Raw genomic sequence first — 10,642 nt, forward strand, 5'->3', positions numbered from 1 at the left:
TCCAGACAGCTAGCTAGACTATCTGTCCAATCGGAGTTTTCCACCAAAACAAGTTCCTTCCAGAGGCTATTTGGCAGAGGCACCGTTGCCCCGTCCGGGGCTTAGCACCGCCAAAGACGATTGTGATTGGTTTAAAGAAATGCCGATAAACCAGAGCACGTTTCTCTCCCATCCCGGAATGTTGTGTGGACTAGCCAGACCCTCCTCCGCAGCGCTGTGGAGGAAGCCTAAAATCTCTGGTGGCTTGGACAGGACAGATCGGGTCACGCTGTTACAGCAGATTTCATCAATTCATCACGTTCGATGCTTCCCAGTTAACTTTGTGACCTACCTCAGCTACATTTCTACAGTTTATTCATCTTTGCGTACCCCAGATTGCCTTTGAACAACCCTCCACAGAACAGATGTGAACTCAGACGTTATTAGCCGCTGGATAAACACGTACGGTAGCAGGGGAGAACACTACCAACAGCAAATGTGACGTTTCCCAGTCGAGAACTTTAGAGGTAAAAGTCCCGCCCCTCACTTAGATGCCAACATGTTTTGCTGCTTGTGTAGAAACTGTTCCCTGAGGCTACATCTACACTACTACGGTTTGGTTTAAAAAGGAATATCTTTTGCTACGTTGACGCCTCCCGTCCACACTACTTCGGCATTTTAGAGCCCCTAAAACGGAGACATTGATGACACTGACGCCCCACCATTTTGGTTTGAAAACTCCGGGGTTGTTTTGTAGTCTGGACGGACACAAACGGAGACTTTCAGTCAGTATTATCGTTTAGGTAGGCTTTTCAATAACCGTTCCACCTCGTCGTCGCTCCAAGCTAATAAATCCCTGGACTTCGCCGTTGTTGTTCTTTCTCCAAAGTGTTTTCAACCTCTATATCCAACGTTTTCAACCTCAGCGTAACGTCAGACAATGTGTTTCCTGTTTACACTGGCACACGCGTGCCACACGCATGTGATATGCGTTGTCAGACGTGTTATTATAGACAGAGATTAATTCTGCTACTGAAGCTAAAACTCTTGTGTGGGCGGAGATCGTATTTAAAGATGAAAACGTAGCAGTGCGGATGTAGCCCGATCCTCTTCAGTGATTCTTGTTGTTGTGGTTGTTAAACATCGGCGCTCTCTTTGATTCCGAGTGGCTGACACCCAAAGCTGACGTCTACTGTTGATGCTGAAGATACAGAAAAACACTTGAGCTGTCAGAGTCTATTTGAAGTTGTATTGGAAATATCTCAACATGACGTCTTCTGCATTTTGCCATCCTCTGGAGTTTAAACAATAAAAGTGCAAAATTCACCCAGAAATGAAGTAAAATTCTTGTAGACAGTTTTTTTCTTCTTCTTGCATAGCAATCAAAATAAGAATAATAAGAAATGTGTTGCTACACTCCTAATGATGCCCTAATTCAATTTCTGTCTTGTGATATTGGCTTATTGAAAGGTTAGGCAGATTTCAAGGGGGCGCTGACTGTGTAATTGCAGCTTCTCGGGCCAGAGGGCCTTTGTTGCACATCACCCTCATTTCCTGTCTTCTCTCCGTAGTCTTAAAAAAAAGGCATACAAAATCCCCCCCCGTTTTGACCCCTTGCAAAATGGCCATGCCAATTTTTTCCCTGACCAAAATGTAGCCTAACTTTGGAGGGTTATTTAACCCCCTTCCCAAAAAGCTAACCTGACACAATTGGTACCAATGTATTCCTTAGGTTGATTCTTGGAAACCGATTTAAATCGGAACATCTTATTTAAACCCAGCCCTGCAGTCTATGGTGGAAAGTCACTGAAACATGTACTGCTATTGGACCACTGGAGCGGCTGAAATACATTGAGTATGTAGACAGGCCTTTCCGCATAAGGTTGGGTTGTTTGGGCGTCACCGATGCTGCAACTTAATTGTGCCAAATACCAAGGTCCTTTAGACAACAGTTTGCTTCCAGCTGTTTGTGTTTGTTTTTGTCCTCTTTCAAGATGTCCTGATGCACAAAACGGCTCCACAAGGAAATGGTATTCCCCGTTTGGTGTGGAGGAACTTGGCTGGTCTGCATAGAGCCCTCACCCCCATCACTGCAGCCAGCATCAAACAGCTGGATGAATGCCTAAAAACCAGAAGAATGGAGGCTGTTAGAGCGGCGTCAGCATGCCTCAAAATAACGTCTGAAACAATGGAAGGAGGGATTAATCAGGTGAGAGCGTATGCAGGGTTTAAACTGTTCTCAAGCTCTCCTTTTTCAGCTTTCACTCAACAACTTCCATCACTTTTTTGTATTTATAAAGAGTGCAAGATCATTGATGTCTTTGATTGAAGTGCGCAGACGTTTCCCCATTTGAACGACTACACCATCTCACCTCCAGTGGTGGAATGTAACCAAGTACATTTACTCCAGTGCTGTACTTAAGTACAAATGTTGAGGTACTTGTACTTTACTTGAGTCTTTTCTTTTCATGCCACTTTCTACTTTACAAATTAGGATTTTTGCACACAAAACATATGTACTTTATAAAATATGATGTTTTATTATAAATTAAACTACCCAATAATATAATGGCCTACAAGTCCAGCTGAAATGATTAGACCAAACTGTTTGGATCCTTTCCAGTTTCTAAAATAGGAGGATTTTTCTGCATCGAGTGCTTTTAATACTTTAAGTACATTTTTCTGATACTTACTAGGGATGCACCGATCCGACTTTTTCAGTCCCGATACCGATGCCTGGGCTTTGAGTACCTGTTGATACCCGATACTGATCCGATACCGTTGTTGAATTAATAATACACTGTATACCTTCCACCTTATTCCTTCCTTCCACCATGTGGAAGAGACTAAAGGCACCAGAACTTCCTAACTAAACATTACTTTCCTAACTAAGACAAAATAACATAGATGTAATGTATTGAATTCATCTTTATTTGTACACTCAACTCTTCTAGCATGTGACACACGTGCGACAGAGGGGAAAAAAAAGTAACAAACCTGGATCGGCCCGGGGATCTGTTAATTTTTCCGATCCCCGATCCAGCTATTTTGTCAATATCAGGAACGATATCCGGTCTTAATATCCGATCTTAATATCCGATCGGTGCACCCCTAATACTTAACATACATTTACTTTAGTAACATTTTCAATGCAGGACTTTTACTTGTAACAGAGTATTTTTACAGTGTGGTATTAGTACTTTTACTTAAGTAAAGGATCTGAATACTTTTTCCACCACTGCTCACCTCTCTCTAGTGTGCTGCTGACTTTTCACCCCCGGCCTTTAAGAACAGAAGAGGTTGGAAGATAAGTGGTATTAAACGTGTTTGTTTCAAGGTAAAAACTTGACTTCTCCTCCCTGTATTTTTTTGGAATGAGATAATAAAGAATAACATATTGTTGCAATGTTTCGGTGTCCACATACTTTTGGCCATGTCGTGAATCTCTAATTGGATAGTTTACCACAGGAGTAAGAAATTCACAGTCAAATTATGCAAAAATACATCCCCAATTGTTTTTTTTTGTATCTTACGGCCATTTTAAGGTGAGTCAACAGTAGAGAGTTGTGGAGCACCATGCAACGAAGATCTCCGACTGGTTGGCTCACGCGCCAGATGTTCCTCAACTTTCCCTCTCGGTGTGTTACGGTGGCCGACAGGAGCAAACGCACTGTTAATGAAACACACGCAAATGGACAAAACACAAGCAAATTAAGAAAACATCTTCATTACTTTGACAACACATGCGCAGCATTTAGCGTTTAAGCGTTTGACCTCGTCGGCCACCGTAGTGAGTTGCCGGCAAACAACAACAAACTTCGAGCTAACAAGCTACAGATTTGGATGGTGTAACAAGGCAGGCCTGCTTGGTTCTTTCTGGTAATGATTATACAGATTTACGAAGAATATGTTTATGGCATTTCCTCTCTAACTGGGACGTTTTGGGACCGATTGGTGGGATTGCTGTGGACGGCAATACACTGGTAAGAGCAAATGAGGTTTAACCATGTATCCAGCTAATTTAAATGTATCACCTTACTGTATTGTGTGAATAGTTAACTTCATTTAGAATTGTATGTGGCGTTTTCTTTTACGGGGTGCACATGTTCCACCAAAACAAGTTCCTTCCTGAGACTCCCGATTGTGATTGGTTTAAAGAAATGCCAACAACTCTGAGGGCCCTATCTCGCACCCGGCGCAGCGCAAAGCCTGACGCAAGTGTCTTTGCTAGTTTAAGACCGACGCAGTTGTCAATTTCCCGTCCATCGTCCGCGTCGTTTAAATAGAAAATGCACCTGCGCCCATCTTTGCGCCCATGGGCGTGCTGGTCTTACAGGGAGGTGTGTTCAGGTGCATTCTGGGCGTATTGCTATCTTGAGGCAGCGGGAAGTGATCGCGCCATTGACCAACAAAAACCTGGTCTAAAGTCAATAGTGCAGCATTTCATTGTTATTTTAACAGCAAATTAATAACATGGGCCTAGGCTTATGCACAGCACGCGCACAATATGCATGTTACACACACAGGGACGAGCAGCAGCACACACACATGCAAAAGATTACAAATAAAAATATTACGGTGAAAATCCGCCATCATAATAGCAGTGCGCCAAGGTCCAAACGCACCTGGCTTTTAAAGGGAATGGGAGATGATCTCTGATTGGTTGATTGCATGTTACGCCCAAAACACACCTATGAATTAATGAAGACACTAAGTACAACGCTTTTGAACCATGCACCCGGCGCATGGAGCCTTTTTTCCATCGTCAAACTAGCAAAAGTGGATTTGGACACGCCCTAAACGCACCTGCGCCATGTGCTTCATGCCGTGCGCTTAGATCGTTAAAATAGGGCCAACAGTGTTTTTTTTCTCCTATCCCAGTATGTATGTGTGGTGTAGCCAGACCTTACTCCACAGCGCTGTGGAGATAGAGCTGGCAATGCAAGCTACTACTAAGACCTGCCAAAGTTTGTGATGACTTGTGCTTCCCCCCTCTCTGTAGTTTATATTCCATCACTGAGCTTCTGTATTAGTTGATATTCAAAGACCGAGTTCCTCAAGTGTTTTTTATCTTCGTTCCCTCGGCCAAGAATTTTTTTTCCCAGTCTGGCTTTTGGCCATCAGAACTCGAGATATGACTCACCCAGAGGGTACACAGACGCACAGACGCCCCCCCCCCGTCCCCCTTGGCTTCACTCTTCAGGCTATTAGGTGGGGGAAAAATTTAGAATGCAGGGTTTTTTCTTCTTTCTTTCAGTTGGTTTCTGAGCTCCATTTCTTTTTAAATAGTTTCCGCAGAGCTGTCAAACAGGTTTCAGGCTGTTTTTTTTCCCAGCAGCAGCTCAGTGAAATTGAAGTGTGATTTAGCGCCGCTGTGGCTACGGCTTCCCACTGTCATGCATCACCACTGTTTCTTCTTCAAACATTTTGACTTCAGCTGAACACCTGAAGAGATAAAATGAATGAACATTGAACCTAAACCACCAACCACCAACGCTCTGGACAGGAAGCCCTTCTCCTGTGACCAGAGGACAAGGCCAACATGTAGGCTATTTCGGTGCTAATATGAGGTGTCGAATATAAGCCAGGTTAATTTGGGACAATTTTTTAACACTGCAAATATTTTTAAGCTGTGTCTGTTATTTAGATACTTCTTCCCAATGCCAGGCTTTGTCTGCTGTTGTACCTTTCTGCTTTTGGTGCCACGGAGAAATGCAGTCCTACACTAAGCAAACAAGCTGCGTTAATGAACCACAAATTAATTAGTTTTTGGTTATTTGATTGTGCCTAAGGGAGGCTGAAACAGAACGTGTTGCAGCAGAGACAGCAGTGAAATTTGGTCTGTGTAGCCATTGAAATAGTAATTTATTTAAAATGACAAAATATATATATAAAAAAAAACAGAAATCATAGAATTATAATGTCCTTGAAACCCAAGTGTTTTTTTATCATGCACTGTTTTTTATTATTGTGCTTTTTATATTATAATTTTTTATATTTTTATTCATCATTTTTTTGGTTATTTAGTCCTTGTCACTTTATTTATTGGCGCTTGTTTGCTGTCCCCATAATGGCTTTTTGCAGATCTATTAATATAAATATACAAATACCCATTCCTTATGTACAGGTAGGTGTGCCTAATGTTGATGTGTCTATGTTTACCAAGATCCTGTGTTTGTGCTCTGATTTATTTATTTTTCACATCTTTTATTGTGTATGTGTTATATTAATACTAGTCCAATTTACCAATAGTTATTTGATCCTATGTATGGCCTGTCAGATATGCCTACCTTACACTAAACTACTTTTCAAGCGATTCCACTGTCGCAGACAAATTTCCAATATTGGAATGAAGTCTTTAAAAAAAAGACAATGTTGTGCACATCCTTGTAGACAAAAAAAGTGAATGTTCAAAAAAGTTAAGTCCACACAGCAACTTATGCCATACCTGCCAACACTCCCGTTTTTCCCGGGTTTCTCCCGTTTTTTAGCCCTATCTCCCGGACCCCTCCCGGTTTATTTCTCCCGGGAAACTCCCGTAATTTGCATGGCCCAAAACTCCTTTATAAATAATCGGACCAATATGTTTGTCTAATGTTGACCAGTTGCCAGATCTTGTATGAAATCCTATTCACATAATCCACACACCATATACAATTTTCAACCTGTTTGTCACCTCAACCTGGCAACCTATAACCCAGTTGCGCAGAGATCAGCTTCGCGGGAAGTTCAGACCCGAAAGCAAGCCGATTAAAAATGGCAGGTGAAGGTGGTGTTCCCTCAAACAAAATCAAAATATAGCTGTAAATTTCAACAGTGTTGGGCCCAACAATTGACATGCATCTTACCTAGTCAGATCGACAACTTCCACGCTTTTTGATAAGTGTGTCGCATTGATTTTAATGTAGTGCACGGCAGGATAAATGACATTACCCAGCACATTAAAACACAGCGGCACCATCATGCAGAAGAGACACATAAGGGCACACCGGAGATTTCATCCTTCATCACGAAAGGACAGACAGAGGCAGGAAACGTGATGCAAGCTGAACTCAAGATGGCAATGCTGGTAGCACAGAAAAATGTTCCTTTTGCGTTTTGTGACGACTTATTGTAAATAACAGCGCGGATCCACTTTGGAAACACGACTGAACGTCATACATCCATGGTTGATGCTCCACGCCTTTGACCGGCAGCTGATTGGACAAACACGTCACGTGGGTCTGGCTACTCCCAAAACGACAGTATGGCGGCTCGTTCGGAATACAATCTAGTATTTTTCGAAAATAGTTCACTGAAACATATTTCTGAAAACTTTTAAGCGAGAAATAGGCCACACAGTTGCTGAGTCTGTTTTCATTTTCAGATCGACAAAGATTTTCGTCTACTTCTATTGGATAGTCTCGTCGCATTCAATGGATTCATTTGCATAAAGTTGGGCATCGGCCAGCTTTTTGACGCGCAGCATTTTTTCAGATGGGCCGATCAGGAATCTTCTCCTTATGAGGTCATAAGGAGCAAGGTTACCTCCCCTTTCTCTGCTTTGCCCGCCCAGAGAATTTGGCCCACCCATGAGAGAGAGACATCATGGCTTTCAAACGAGAAAAGTGACAGTTGGTCAAGGCCACCCCCTCCCCCCCCACCACCACCCAGCTACAGACACAGAAATAGCACATCCTAAGGAAAGCTCATTGTTGGACTGGCTCTAGTGGCTGTAATTCTGCACCAAGGCTGAATTTCAGGAAAGCGACTTCAGATACAGTATTCAGTCCTTCCAGAAAAATGCGTTTTGAGTTTTTTTGTGATTGTTGCGGGCAAAAATCCTTGATTATGTGGCACGTTTTCTTAAAAAATGCAATGGAATATGCGGGATATTTATGCAATTTTATGTGATGAAATTGCGGGAACTTGCAAAAATTGCGGGAACTTGCCATAACTGCATAAAACATAAAAAAAGTGATTTCCCCCAACACCCTGCTTTTTGATGATGTTCACGTCGCGTAATTCCGTCACTTCATAACGTTCCCATGGCAGGGGAAAATGGCTGCTCTAAAATTTTTCAACTTTCTGCAAAGATATATTATGGGACTTTTTTGCAACGAAAATGCAGGGATTATGAAATAATGCAAGCCCAGCATATTTTGCGTGGAAATTGGCAATTTATTGTTTATTGAAAGAAAAGATGCGGCCCCCGCATAAATATGCGGACTTTGGCTGATATGCATGTTTTTCTGGAGGGACTGAGTAAGGTCTATATAAAAGCATCCAAAGAGCACCATGTCATGGGACCTTTAAATGTTTGGTGTAAGGTGTAAGTCAGTCTTTTTCCCCGTCTTGAAATCAAACATGTTTGATATTATCATAAGTTTTAAATGTTGGTACTAAAATCTTCTAGTCTGTGACTAAAAACTCAGTGACATTTTGACAGATTGTCTTTAGATGTGAGATGGTGTCAGATTTGAGTCTTTTCAAAGTCTCTTCAGAGTCTTCTAGTGTATGGGAGGCATTAGTCGGTTTATTATTATTATCCTCCGTTTTATTTTTAATGTAGCCTACACAAGGATTGTTTAAGGCGGGTGGGGAGGAGGGGTGTATTGTGTGAGGGGGATGGAGGGAGGGGAAGTAATTTGCATAACATTTGTTTAATAGAATTGTATTGGGGAGGGGGGGGAAGAAATCATAGAATTCGTGACAGTGACAGACTAGAGCATCCAGACAGACTGTAAAATTAGACTGAAGGCTGTACACGTTGTTTTAATTTGATTTATATTCATTATTTTAATGATTATAAATCACAGGACCTTTACTTCAAGGCTTCACTGAGAGCTTTAGAGCGGACTGTTCTCAGATCAGTCCTCTGGGTTGGAGAGTCTGGAGAGCCAAAGGACGCTCAGTCTTTTCTCTCCTCCAGTATGTGCCTTTGAGCAAGGCCCTTTCTCCTTTATCCGCTCCACCGACACCTCTCAGTACTCCACTGCTTCTCCTTCAACTGTAGTTTGCCCTAAAACTGACTTTAATGTGTCATTATTACCAAATCCTCTTTGAACTGCGTCTGCAGCATTACTGCAGCTTTCCGAAAGCTGCTCAGTTTATGGTGGAACCAGCAACCCTAAAAATCTGCAGGTTTGGATTACAACGCCGACTGAACACATCCAACCACAGGAGCAGTTTGTTTGAGCTACCTGGGGAGCTACCGGGTCCACCACAGCCTCCGGCACCGCCCACACACAAGCTAATGTTAGCTGAAGTCGGTTAAACGAAATCCTAAATCCCCAAAAATAAAAAATAAAAATCAGGGATTGTTCTCAGCCAGTATCAGCCTTATCTGCAGCTCTACGCAGCTATTAGTAGACCTGCAAAGTCTATTCGATTAGTTGTCAACTATTATATTAATCGTGGGGCGCCTGGGTAGCTCACCTGGTAGAGCGTGCGCCCCATGTACAGAGGCTCAGTCCTCGCCGCAGCGGCTGCAGGTTTCAACCTGCAGCCCTTTGCGTGTCGTTACCCCTCTCTCCCACTTTCCTGTCTTCAGCTGTCCTATCTAATAAAGGCCTGAAATGCCCCCCAAAAATATTTTATGAATATTAGTCTATATTCACGACGTTCCCATTCCGGGTTTGCTCCGTTGCCGACACAAATTCCGCCACGTCAGTTTTTCTGGCTGGATGTCCGTTACCTTCCTCTTTCTTTGTGTTGTCATTTTAAAACTCCGGTGGATTTGTGAGGACTATGGTTAACTGCTCCTCAGATCTCTGCAGGGTAAATCCAGACAGCTAGCTAGACTATCTGTCCAATCTGAGTTTGCATTTGCACGACTAAAACAACTTTTGAACGTACACACGTTCCCCCAAAACAAGTTTCTTCCAGAGGCTATTTGGCAGAGGCACTGTTGCTCCGTCCGGTGCTTAGCGCCGCCCAAGACGATTGTGATTGGTTTAAAGAAATGCAGATAAACCTGAGCACGTTTTTCTCCCATCTCAGAATGCTGTGTGGACTAGCCAGACCCTCCTCCACAGCGCTGTGGAGGAAGGTCTGACATAGCGAGAATATATTAATAGTCACCTATTTTGATAATCGCTTAATCAGTTGGAGTCATTTTCTATGACAAAAAAAGTAAAACTTCTCTGAGGTCAGCTTGTTAAATGTGAATATTGTTCTAGTTTCTTCTCTCTGTGACAGTAAACTGAATATTTTTTGAGTTGTGGACTAAACAAGACATTTGAGGACGTCATCTTGGGCTTTTGGGAAACACTGATCCACATGTATCACAATTTTCTGACATTACAGTTTTTTCCAATTGCTAACACACTAAAATGACATGCATAGCACAGTTATTTAAACTGACACACAGAGAGCAAAACCTCTTCTCAAGTCTTCAAAAGTCTAAACACATTTTCTGCTTTACACACATTTTGCAAAGCAAAATGGCACTTTTTAAATGCACTGAACATGGTTCTCAGCATAAGACCCAACAATCTGACATAAAGTCACAGGTTTGCCATTCAAAATGACACTACATGAGCTAATTGGCCAATATATGTGCCATCTCAATGGTTCATTGCTACCACTTCAATCAGGTAGTAAGCACTATGAAAAGACCACAGGTGAGCACCTCTTTTTTTTTCTATATATTTTTGTTCTGCATTTCTATTTTCTTTTTCGG

The 10,642-nt window shown here is 42.3% G+C and overlaps 1 long non-coding RNA gene across 1 annotated transcript; it reads left to right on the forward strand.

Annotated features, from left to right (window-relative positions):
* Window positions 1-125: 125 nt before the first annotated feature.
* LOC120556232 lies at window positions 126-3,381 on the forward strand. The gene is made up of 4 exons (XR_005638829.1): window positions 126-506; window positions 1,974-2,188; window positions 2,280-2,415; window positions 3,236-3,381. It is a non-coding gene; the product is annotated as an uncharacterized LOC120556232 (long non-coding RNA).
* The last annotated feature ends 7,261 nt before the right edge of the window (window positions 3,382-10,642 follow it).

This window comes from Perca fluviatilis, chromosome 3 (genome assembly GCF_010015445.1).
Source record: "Perca fluviatilis chromosome 3, GENO_Pfluv_1.0, whole genome shotgun sequence".
Taxonomy (NCBI): domain Eukaryota; kingdom Metazoa; phylum Chordata; class Actinopteri; order Perciformes; family Percidae; genus Perca; species Perca fluviatilis.